This window comes from Schistocerca serialis, chromosome 2, assembly GCF_023864345.2.
Source record: "Schistocerca serialis cubense isolate TAMUIC-IGC-003099 chromosome 2, iqSchSeri2.2, whole genome shotgun sequence".
NCBI classification, from domain to species: Eukaryota; Metazoa; Arthropoda; class Insecta; order Orthoptera; family Acrididae; genus Schistocerca; species Schistocerca serialis.
In genome coordinates, this window is record NC_064639.1 from 871,493,284 (window position 1) to 871,506,505 (window position 13,222).

Sequence of the window (13,222 nt, forward strand, 5' to 3'; positions counted from 1 at the left end):
TCGGCACCGATAGTTCTTTCTCGATACTTTTCACTTTGTACTTGTACCCATTGGCTATTTGTGAGGGTATAATATGCAATCAGTTGCTTTTTTTAAAAAATTTTGATACTGTTTGTGAGCTGTACCGGTAACTTTCAAGCCATTGCATGCTCATCATCAGAAGGAGGTGTTACAGATGGACGCTAGGGTCGTGATGCTGGCGCAACTGACGGAAATATAGTTAGCGGTAACGATTATGTTCGGGGTACTTACTCTGCACTGACTCGCGGTATCCAGGACAGATTCGTTCCGGTAATGTACATTTTGCATGTTATAGACACACACAATAAGCAAACACTGAGCGTGAGAATAAAGAATGTAAATATTCCACAAATCATATTTGCTACGTCGCGTCCTTTTAGGTAAGATGCATTGCATTACAAAGTAAATACACAGCGTCGTTTTTTCCACTTCGTACAAGCGCTAGGGATTGATCGCTGAGAAGATACGGAACAAAAAAGGTCTAATGAACTTATGTCCGGAAATGCATGGTTTCCATGCTCGAGACTATTTATTATGCATAGTTTCCTCCTACGTCATGCCCTAGTGCCCTCTCCTGCCATAGTCATTGGTAATGCTGTGTCCGATTCACTTCTGTTGTTGACTCACCTTGCAGTGGATGTGATACAGCGCTTTACACAATGGTTCCGTGTTCGAATCGAGAGCTTGCCTACATGGCGCTTACTTACGGAAGGGCAAATGGCAACGGGCGACGGGCAGCAAGGTTGTGTCAGGAGACCCATCCCCGCCGGCAGCAACCACAGCGTTCAATGTTGGCAACAGTCTTTCGCCGTTTGTCTGAGACAGAATCGTTTCAGGAAGCAGGAAATCATGAAGGACGTACCAGAAATGTTCGGACACCGGACTTGGAGGAAAATGAAATTAACGCTGGGGAAGTCGACTGCCGTGTCAGTACCAGACAGTTGGCCTATCAGTACAGAATAAGCCAGACGACCGTGTGGAACATTCTCTATCACAATTGTTCCTACTCTTATCATTGGGGCCGAACCGCACAATAACCCTGGGTTCGGTGTGGGGCGGTGGTGAGGTGGATGGACTGCTGTGACCTGTTGTGGCGTTGTGAACCACTGAGGGCTACGGCGGGTCGAAACCTCTCTGTCGTTTCTAGGTCCCCGGTTTAATGCATACATACAAGGTGTTTATGAGGGAGGTACTGTGTCCATTACTTTGGGCTACACATTTTAGATATGTTCATTTCATTACTAGCGTCTCTTTCACTGATACCAATGTAAAGACCAAGATGATGGATATAATCCCTTCCTCGTCAGTGTGGGACCCATACGAGGTAGGTTTGATAGAGAAAAGACAGAAGGTCCAAAGATAAGTAGCGCTAATTTGAGGTATTTCATTCAACCCCTTTCGTAGTTTTCCGCGAACATAATACATTCACGTGGGTTGTGTAGAATCTGTGCCATTTATGTCAAGCTTAAGAAGCTCCAGTCTGCTTCTGAGACACCTGATATTTTGATGGAACACATGCACTATGTCACCAAAGGCATCCGAAAACGTTTATGGCATGCGGACTTGACCGCTAGATATCACAAGAGGTGCACGTGCCAGTATTAAAGTAAGAGGAGAGGCAGGAACTGCAGAATGGTTCGAGAGACCGCAGTGACTTCGAACTTGGACTGGTCATTGGAAGTTACCTAGTATCAAATGGATCAGGGACATTTCAGCACATCTAAAATTGCCGAAGTCGACTGTTGGTGAAGTGATAGTAGTAGTAAAAAAAAGTGTCCGGTTCTAGACGCTTCAGTCCGGAACCGCGCTGTTGCTACGGTCGCAGGTTCGAATCCTGTCTCGGGTATGGATGTGTGTGACGTCCTTAGGTTAGTTAGGTTTAAGTAGTTCTAAATCTAGGGGACTGATGACCTCAGATGTTAAGTCCCATAGTGCTCAGAGCCATTTGAACCATTTTGATCGTAAAATGGAAATGTGACAGAACCACCACAGCTGAAGCAAGACCAGACAGACGTCGGGCGTTGCGTGCTGGCGGTAAAATAACGCCTGAAATCATCGGAATGAATCAGTCATGATTTCCAAAGTGCTACCAGCAGTCTAACTAGGGCGATGATGACTGGGTGTAGAGAGTTAAAAGGAATGGGGAATAATGGTGGAGCAGCTGCTCATAAGCCACACGTTCCTATAGTGGGTGCTGTAAACAGTGACGCCATTGGACAGTGGATGACTGGAGACGAATGATTTGGAGCGACGAATCACGCTATACCAATTGGCAATTCAGCAGAATGGTTTGCTTTTGACGGATACCTGAAGAATGTTGTTCCCATCACGTGTAGTGTCAACAGTGAAATACAGAGGAGGCCGTGTTGCGGTATGGTGGTGTTTCTCGTGGTTAGGATGTGGGTCCAAGTACTGCGCTTCAGAAAACGCTAAATGCGGAAGGATATGGACACATCTTTCAGCACTGTGTAGTGCGTAGAGAAGAGGTACAGTTCGGAAACGCTAACTGTCGACAGTAACATTCCTGAAAGGCGCTGGCCTACCCAGTGATTCGACCTGAACCCGATGGAACAGCTTTTGGACGAGTTATAACTTGACTTGGTTCCGGCTTCGGCTCTTGTGGAAGAATGGGCTGCCATTCCTCCAGACATTCAGATACCTCATTGAAAGCTACCACGGTACAGTTCAAGCTGCCGTAAAGGCGAAGGATGGACACGGCCCATAGTGATGTCCAATAATAATAGGTATTTGGAACTTTTGATCATATGATGTATAAGTGTTTGTTGTCACTGATATTTCTTATCGTGTAAAAGAAACAATGGTGTTCAGCGTCTCGGTAGATCCCCATGAGAATCGTATTCGACGCCAGTGACCTTTTTCCGCATAAAATAGGAAATATTTTTCGTTAGCCTGATCGGTATTATGCGTGTTACGTAAGCTGGTTCAAATGGCTCTGAGCACTATGCGACTTAATTTCTGAGGTCATCAGTCGCCTAGAACTTAAAACTACTTAAACATAGCTAAGGCCGGTATTACACTATCAAATTTCTTTGTCAAAGATTTGATCAAAGATGTGATCCAATATTCCGTCCAATATATTTGACAAAGATCTTTGACGTAGCGCTAGAAGGGGTATTACACTGTCATCAAATTTTTCGTCAAAGTTCAAGATGGCTGACAACAACTTGTTATAAACAGCAGCAGCTGTACGTACCCCAATTGCATTGTGTGCACATGCGGAAAGAAGTGGGGCAAAAATGGAACCATACATATGAGGTTGACAGTCTTAAAAGACCTGGGATTATAACTTGATAATAAATTCAGTTGGGAGGAGCACACCACAGAACTGCAGAAAGACCTTAACAAATCTGTATTTGCAATTCGAGTGTTAGCAGACATAGGCAACATAAAAATGAAAAAGCTTGCATACTTTCATTCCATAATGTCATATGGGATAATATTTTGGGGTAAATCTTGAAGTCAAACAAAAGTTTTCAGAGTCCAAAAGCGTGTAATACGTATTATTTGTGGAGTAAACTCACGGACGTCCTGCAGAAACCTCTTCAAAGAACTGCGTATACTAACTACTGCCTCTCAGTATATTTACTTCTTAATGAAATTTGTCGTAAATAATATATCTCTTTTTTCCAACAAACAACTCAGTTCATACATACAATACCAGGAACAAAAATGATCTGCACAAGGACTTAAAAGCACTTACTTTAGTTAATAAAGGGGTCCACTTCTCAGGAACACTCATCTTCAATAATTTGCCAGGAAACATAAAAAATTTAGTTAGAAATAAAGATCAGTTTAAAAGGAGCCTGAAAGACTTACTACTGGCCAACTCCTTCTACTCCATTGGCGAAATTTTTAATAGAAACAAATGATGTATTGTATTTATTCATACTATTAGTATTGTTATTTCAGCTTAAAAAAAATCGACATGTTCCACATCCACGAGGATCTCCTCAGCACGGATCTATGGAACGAAAAACTAATCTAATCTGGGTGAAGCCGTAGGTTTTACGACGACACGATAAAAGCATTCAACAAAACTTGTTACGTGAGCTTACAGTGGAAGACGTCAAGTCGTACATCAATTACTTAAGAATGGATGAGCATACATTTCCGTATGTGCTCAATGAAGTGTATCCTCATATCACAAAGCACAATATTCACTTAAGAATTGCTACATCTTCAGAAGACAGGCTCACTGTAACACTCCGATTCCTTGATACAGGAGAGGGTTATGTTAGGTTAGGTTAGGTTAGGTCAGGTCTCGTCTCCAATCTTCTTAATCTATTTTTGTATTCAGGGTGTCTCACGTTGTAAAGCGCCTCATCAGCTTCAGACATCTCTATTAATTTTGTAGTTGTCGGCACACACCAATTGTATTTACCGGCAATGGTTATAAAAACACTACAGACGACAGACAGCTGCAGCGATGCTAGCGCTCCATGTGGTAACATGTCACATTGCAGTGAACAGAAGACAAGCGGTTTCTTTGATCAAATATACAGCGAGGCCGTAGATTTGATCAAATATTGGACGACATTTGGCAAAGTCCCTATTACACTATCAAATATCTTTGACAAAGATATTGGACAAAGAAATTTGATAGTGTAATACCGGCCTAACCTAAGGACATCACACACATTCATGCCCGAGGCAGGATTCGAACCTGCGACCGTAGCGGTCGCGCGGTTCCAGACTGAAGCGCCTAGAACCGCTCTGCCACACCGGGCGGCTATTGACCTTAAGATCATACTTAAGGTCGCTCTTCCCTTGACTTCTAATTTCTCATTTAGAGCTTTCTTATTCGTCTCGAAACATTCTGCTGCGAACTGGTAGAGCGCGTGACAAAAACACGACTGATTTAACGTATATTGATAGCTACCAGTTTGTTGATGGAAAGAAGTATTGGGGTAAAAATTGTAGAGGGAAACCAATACTTACTAAAATACGCAGGTTTAAGTGGACATAGACTGCAGTAATTGTGCAGAGATGAAGAGGCTTTGCACAGGAAAGATCAGCATTGAGAGTTGCTCCAAACCATGTTCTGATTGAAGACCACTACCACGATGCCGTCAATGATAATTGCGCTTCAGCATCGTGCTCGAAATCTGTTCTCCTCAGAGGTCTCTGACAGGTCAGTATGAGCTGGTACAGTGATAGACGGTAGTGTTTTTTGGAGGTGTGTGTTTGGCCTGCCTTGTCGCTCCCGTGTGAGGACAACATAGAGGTGGGAAGTCGGCAGTACCGGGTGTGGACCTGGGGTGTGGACTCGCGCGTGTTTGTGTTTGGACAGGCAGTGTCGCTGACAGATTAACTTATAACCGCGGTCGTTGTGATAGCGCGGCAGGAAGCGGGCGATAAGGCATTCAACGCCGCCTCTGTGTGGGGGTTGGGGGCGGCAGCATCTCGCAGAAGGCGAGAGGAACGGGGGTGGGGGGCTCACAGCTGGACGGGGGCGGCAGGGGGAGGGTCTGGAGAAACCGCCTGTCGCCGACGAAACGGGAGCTAGGCTACGGATGTAGCGGCCTTGAACAGTACTATCTTGCTCGATTAGTTCGCAGGAATGCCTTTCGAGGTTCGCCACTTATCAGCTTTCTCAAACGAGTTCATTCCTGCACTACGTTCATCAAAAGTTTCACTATTTAAGTCAGCGTTACACTATGTGTTCCTCATCGGTTTTTTCCTTGAATTATGTTGTAATGAATGTAGTTTTGTTTCATGTAGACTTCGTTTACAGGGTTGTGGTGAACAACGATAGTCTGCTCATCATGATGCTGATATGTGAAAGTAAAGCAGTAAAAGATTAAAGTCTCTTTAAAGATCTGTTGAATGAGGTTCTTCTTCTCTGTGGCTCTACAGTTGACTGTGAACGGTGCTCTCTTCAACAGCTCTCTGTCTGCAATGACTATCCAACACCCGAGCTTTCCATCCACCACAGCCCATCTTCTGCAGGTCGCCCGTGACTCCATCTGTTACCTCGACCTCTTTGAACCCCTGAATTTGCGTCTAATATTCTCTTAGTTATTCCCGTATCACTCATTCGTGCCATGTGTCCTTCTCATCTCAGTCCAATAGATTTCATTATTCTTCTTGATTTTTATGTACAAAGTACAGGTCCGGTTGTATCAGTTGGTCCATCTTTGCCGGCCGGGGTAGCCGAGCGGTTCTAGGCGCTTGTCTGGAACCGCGCGACCGCTACGGTCGCAGGTTCGAATCCTGCCTCGGGCATAGATGTGTGTGATGTCCTTAGGTTAGTTAGGTTTAAGTAGTTCTAAGTTCTGGGGGACTGATGACCTCAGAAGTTAAGTCCCATAGTGCTCAGAGCCATTGGAACCATTCGTCCATCTTTTTCTTTCAGAGATTGGGCCAAACACTTTTCGAAGCCTCTACCAAAGGCATCTAGCATTCCAAAATCTTCTGATGTTAAGGAATACTTATAACACAGGTGTTATAAGTATTTTATAAACGGTTAATTTGATGAGACGAGTTAGGAGCCTTGATGAAATCTCTCCCTCGCCACGGCGAGTGTCCCGTTAGGTTCCCTTGGAAAGGTGGCCCACTGACCACTGTGCCTCATGTACAAATACCTCCAGAGAGGGCAGCACTGTCCAGAGACTCAGTCACATTTAACGACCGAACACACAGAATTCATATGGCTGTGACAGGAGCCAGCCGTCCACTGTGTCCGTTCGTCGTCCGAGTTGAAGGCTCTTCAGATGTTTTCTTAGCGGATGAAACACCTGGAAGTCTCAGGGCGACATGTCCGTACTGCTGCCATTTGAACTTGGCCATTATACTCCCTCCGTGAGCAGTCCAAGCAGTTTGCTCTTGATAGACTTGCTGAGGCTATGGGGTGTCTAACAGTACGTCACTATTAATGTTTTTAGCGCTCGAGGAATTAGATGAGTATCGGACCTTGGACGACGAAAAAGACGGTGAGCACCACATTGCCCACTGAAAGCACAGCTTTGAACTCTTGAAGGGGACGTGACGACGAACGCTTCGCGTCCCTAGATGCTTCACTACGTTATCCAAAGCGGCATCTGCAAATTTCAACCGACTTGTTTGCTACGACGCTTCGTACATTTTCATTTTAATACTCCTTACAGTTTTTCTTAATGCAAAATACGCTCTGTTGGCTGCTATTAACCACTGTTTAATTTTGTAATACTTCATATGAGTGGATGACTGTCGATTGAAGATATTTTAACTGCTCAGCTCTCCCAATAGCATAACTACCGAAAATTATTGAGGGTTTCACAGTCTCCTTCCCAGCGGTCATATAATTTGTTTTGTACTGTACAGGCTGGCTGATATTCAGTCCCATATTCTTACCGACAGGCTCAAGTGCGATGAATATCTTCTCCATTGCCTTTCGAGGTCTTTGGTTCAAATGGTTCAAATGGCTCTGAGCACTATGGGACTTAACTTCTGTGGTCATCAGTCCCCTAGAACTTAGAACTACTTAAACCTAACTAACCTAAGGACATCACACACATCCATGCCCGAGGCAGGATTCGAACCTGCGACCGTAGCGGCCGCGCGGTTCCAGACTGTAGCGCCTTTAACCGATTGGCCACCACGGCCGTCTTTCGAGGTCTTTCATCTATATCTACCTATAGCACTGATTTGTAAAAGATAGCTTGCCTGCTCAGTAGGTTTGCATCCTTCATGAACTTCTCCTAGGCAACACTAAAAAGGAGACACGCCAGCGCATCTCAATGCTTTACCCCACTTTGTATATCTAATGGATCAGACTCCATTCCTGCTGTTCTTATTCAGCTCTTTTCCTCATTCAGTGTCATTCTCTCAAGCCTTAACAATTTCCCAGGAGGTGCCAGTTCAAAGCACGGTACAGTTGGTCTCTGTCTATGCTGTCGTATACTACTTCGTAGCCAATGAACGACTGATTCATTTCAGTCCTGAATTCAGTTGCCTTTTCCAAAATTTGTCTTAGGGTGAAGATCTGATCTATAATTGATTTCTGTGGGAGGAACCCACATTGGTGTCAGCCAATCTGTCCCTGAACAGCTGGGACGTGATGGTCAAATAGTACTTTAGAGAATGCTTTATCTCCCAAGTTTAGCTGCGTAATTCCTCCATAGTTGTCACACTACAACATATCTCCTTTCTTGTGTACAGGCTGTGTAAGATTCCTTGTCTCCACTGCCAGGACTGTTTCTCCTGATGCCACACGGAAATTACCAGCTTTAGGAGAATCAGTTCTGATTGCCGGCCATCTTATTTCTTTACAAAGTTGTGGCAAACAACGATAATCAGCTCGTCATAAAGCTGTGGTATAAAACTAAAAAGTATGAAGGATTTAAGTTACTTAGCGGGGTTGCCATTTGTTAAAGACCTGTTGACAGGTATTATAGACTGCAATAATTACGCAGCAGTCGCTTTTAACGTTTTGTGCAAAATTAAGATATTTATGACATACTGACTTCGCAAACGGGTGTAGCCTTGTTTCATTTAGTCGTGACAAATGTTTTTCTCAGTACAACGAAAAAACCAGTCCATTCCACTTTTTCGTTCACTGGGCGACATGTTTCGGGCCGGGACCCATTTTCACAACATCGAGTGAATAAAAAAAGTGAAATTTGCAACTTTTGACTTGTTTTTCATTGTGCTGTTTAACAGAAGTTGCTGACCCACAGCTATTCCAGCATGCTGGAAATTTGTAAATGCTTTTGTTACGATAGCCGCTTTTAAGTGAACGACGCAATGTCCCGTAATGTTAATCAAATCACTTTCACTCGGGATACATTCCAGATGACAGAACTGCTTCCTAAACGAAATATATTTTTGAACGAGTGCTGTAAAACTGTGTCCTAGACCCGGAACCTGATAGGCCTTCATATGTTCTGCTATTATTAGTTCTCGAGACGGATAATGAAATATACGGTCGCTTCTTATGACAGCTAATCTTGAGGAAAGTTGAAACTTGTAATTTTTATCCCAATTTGCGAAATTAATAACTCACTCAAAGAGCAGCAGTTGCAAAATCTGCCTCTGTGAATGATCGTCCAATGTTACTCCGTTCGTTTCTTAGCGCACACTAACGAAACCAACGTAACTATGGAGACGAAGCTTTCTGACAGTTGAAAAATGTTTTGCTGTACTGGGATTGGAACCGAGGACCTGGTCTTTCGTGGGAAGTGCTATTCATTAACCTCATCTCCGGAACCACATACACGGCGTTCATTCAGTCAGCGTATTTCTTTTCTCTGCTTATACAAACATGTTTCGACACTCATGTGTCATCTGCTGTGTGTCTCGATTTACTTCTGTAAAAGTATTGTACAAAATCCGTGGCTGTTTTTTACATTTTAGGCTTAAAATTATAAAAAAAGTGTGTGAAATCTTACGGTACTTAACTGCTAAGGTCATCAGTCCCTAAGCTTACACACTACTTAACCTAAATTATCCTAAGGACAAACACACACACCCATGCCCAAGGGATGACTCGAACCTCCGTCGGGACCAACCGTACATAAAATTATAACATGGGTGTCTTTTATATGTGTATATTACATAATGTTAAGCATAAAGTAGAAAAACAGTCATGAACTCTGAACAATATTTTTACAGGAGTAAGTGGAGAAGGAAATGACACATAGATGTCGAAATACGTCTGAGTAAATAGAAAAAGGAAATTCGTTGTGTTTGGAGATTCACTAACACGGATAAAACGTCAACAGGAGCCACAATCCCGGCAGGATGGTTATTAATTCGATCAGTTCCTTTTTGCTTCGTGTCAGACCCATTACCGAGCCACAAGACGTCGTGGTACGACACAGGACTCGCATTAGCGAGGGCGGTGGTTTGTATCCGGTCATCCAAATTTAAGTTTTCCGCGATTTCTCTAAATCACTAAACGTAAATTTTAGGATAAAAAGGAAGAGTCGGATGGGGTTGTTAACTGGGAAACGGCAAAGAGAGGTTCAGCCGTCTAATCAGAAAGGGTCTCCCTCCTCTGGTCTCTTTTCTCTCCGTGTATGAGTTGTGTCTTTAGTGTTGGTTGCTGAAATGGATGTGTGTGTGCGTGTAATGTGGTATCATGCTCTCTCTCTCTCTTTCTCTTTCCCTTTCCCTTTCTCTCTCTCTCTCTCTCTCTCTCTCTCTCTCTCTCTCTCGATTTCCGACTTACGTAACTTTCATTAAACACCGTAGCGCTGAGATTTACTAATACATTAGAAATTTTATGTTAAGAAATAGTGTATTCGACTCACATACACAGTTCCATGTGCGAGATCTGGTTTGTTTTAGTATGCAGATGACAGACTGAAAAGAAAACAACAAATAAATAAATCCAGGGAAGAAAGAAGGTCAGCATTGGTCGTAATATCAACGGTCTTTTCTACTGCAGATCTGGCTTTCAGCTGGCAATGCAGCTATTATCAGTCCGTTGTAGTCAGTTATGCATTCTCAACGTAATTGTAACAACACATGTTCCAACATAACTTAGGCACGTACAAGATTAAGTGGTCCATAGCTTTTCTCATTATGGAATCTATGGCTAATATGGAAAGGAACGCTGGTAAAATGCGTCCTTGTCTGACAACTGTCAGAATGCCAAGAGAAGGGGTGTTCCCGTTTTCTGTTCTTGTACAGCAAGTCGAGTGTAAACACAGGTTTGTGAAAACATCTATGAGCTGGTTAGGAATTCCCTATGGGCTTACAATACTCCGCTCGACACAGGTTTGTGAAAACATCTATGAGCTGGTTAGGAATTCCCTATGGGCTTACAATACTCCGCTCGACACAGGTTTGTGAAAACATCTATGAGCTGGTTAGGAATTCCCTATGGGCTTACAATACTCCGCTCGGAGGACATTGTCAATTGTTTTTAAAGTAATCAACCAAGTTAAGGTGCAGTGGACAGTTGGGTTCTATGCATAATCGTATTACATGTCGCAGAACAAATATTTGTTCAGGGCAGGATCTCCCTTTTATAAAGCCAGCCTTTTCTTCTCAGTCGACAGTCCGCTCCTTCTTCTAACATTTTTAGGATAACAAGGAATATCTTGTTACGGAGAGTCAAAATTATTTATTGTCTTTTATTATTAATTTTGCCTCCAAGAACCGGCTGTATTTACTGACTTGGGATGGAGTTTGAAGCACGAAAGGCTTCACCTTCAGGCACACTGCGCAATGAACGATGTATTACACACTGCTCAAAAGAATTAGAGGAACTTGAACTTGGACGTCTGTCATATTCCACTGAGCAATAACGGAGGTCTTAGTATGTTAGCAAATTATACCTTTACCTTTCGCAAATTAATTATACAACAAAACATCATTAAATAGTCTGTCATTTACACAACAAAAGGTGAAATGTCGACAGGTGTCTAAAATAAAGTGGAAACAATCTTTTGTCTCGTCATCTTGGGTGCTTCGAGTGCTCCGTGAGCGTTTATCACCACCTGACACCCATGTCACGGGCGCCCTACAGGTCTACGGAAACCTTGTTCAGTGCGCCGGTGAAGTTTCGAAACGTTCTGGCAGATGGCAGAGCCGTAGAACAGAGTCCAAATGACGTCTACATACGACTCACCTTACAAGCAGCGTGCTGTTATTGAAATCTTGTGTGCAGAAAAAGAAACGTGCTGAACATCCATAAACGTTTGTGTGCAGTGTACGGCGATGCTGCAGTTGATAGGAGTACAGTTGGGCGATGGGTAAAGAAAGTTACAGCCTCAGGAAATGCAGAAACAGAGCTCCATAATCAGCCACGCTTGGGACGTCCTGTCACAGCCACTGCTCCAGACATCGTGCAGATGCCATTATTCGTGCCGACCGGCGCATCACAACTCGAAAATTGGCTCACAGTTGTCGGTCAGCATTGGAAGTGCGTCCGCAATGAACGAGACTCTCGGATATACAAAGAGATGCTCACGATGGGTTCCACGAATGCTCACAGCGAACCAGAAGATTCTGCGTTTTGAGACCGACGGAGAGGCCTTTCTGTCACGGATCGTTACGGGGGACGAAAGCTGGGTGCACCACTTTGTGCCAGAAACAAAAAAAAGGCAGTCCACGGAATGGCGTCATCCTCATTCACCACAAAAGAAGAAATCCAAGATAACACCCTCTGCCGGAAAAGTCGTGGGGACTGTCTTCTGGGATTGTGATGACGTCATTCTCGTGGTTGTGTTGCCAAGAGGATCAACCATCAATGCAGAGGCATACGTGAAGACTCTGAATAAACTCAAGACCCGTTTTCGACGTGTTCGATCAGACAAGAATACAGCAGAAATGTTGCTCCAACACGATAATGTACGCCCACACACAATTCTGAGAACCCGGGAACACATCGCCAAATTGGGTTGCACATCATTGCCTCATCCACCCTATAGTCCAGACCTGGCACCCTCGGATTTCCATCTCTTTGGGCCGCTTAAGGATTCTCTACGGTGAACTCATTTCGAAGATAACGAGAGTGTCAGTCATGCAGGGCAAACATGGCTATGCCTACAGGACAAGAGCTTTCACCAGCAGGGAATACATGCTCTTCCACAACGTTGGCGTACGGCCATAGAACGTGATGGAGACTACGTAGAAAAATAGGACATGGGCAAAACATTTTGATGTATATTGTCACCAGATTCTGACTCTTAACAATGCGTATGTTCTGAGAAAAAAATAAATGTGGGGGATTACTTATTGAACGACCCTGTAGTTGTTGCATACATTGAAAGGGAAGATCTCAGGTTATTTGGCGTAAGACCACTGGTACCCCCTGTATGAATTTTAACGTAGCGAAAGCTGATCCACCTGTTCCCGTAATTCTTTTGAGCTGTGTACATTCACATTTGTGTCGTGCCCTCATAAGGTGGTAGCATCTCGTGTCGTTACACCACAACCGGCCAATGCTGGGGTACAGTAATGCATCGATTAACATGCGAGCTGCTTCTTGTTGAAGCCATTTGTTTTTTAAATCGATCGCAAATCAGCAAATACAAGGGATTGGAGATGAAAACAATAATACTAAAAGATATATTTTCGATCGTTCAATACGATTCAAAACAGCTCAGACTCCGCTGCAGAGCTAAAAGTTCACAGAGGCGGGGAAGCCTCAGCGGTGAAGAGTGGTACGTGTGTCGCGTCGGTGTCCGGCAGCAGAGAGAGGCACGCTACCTGTTTGCCGTCCACTCCTCTTGTCTGCCGAGCAAGCACA

The 13,222-nt window shown here is 43.9% G+C and overlaps 1 protein-coding gene across 1 annotated transcript in view; it reads left to right on the plus strand.

Moving 5' to 3' along the window:
* LOC126456483 (frizzled-4) overlaps positions 1-13,222 on the plus strand; it is a 479,673-nt gene that overhangs the window by 449,426 nt on the left and 17,025 nt on the right. The gene's annotated exons all lie outside the window — the stretch shown is intronic.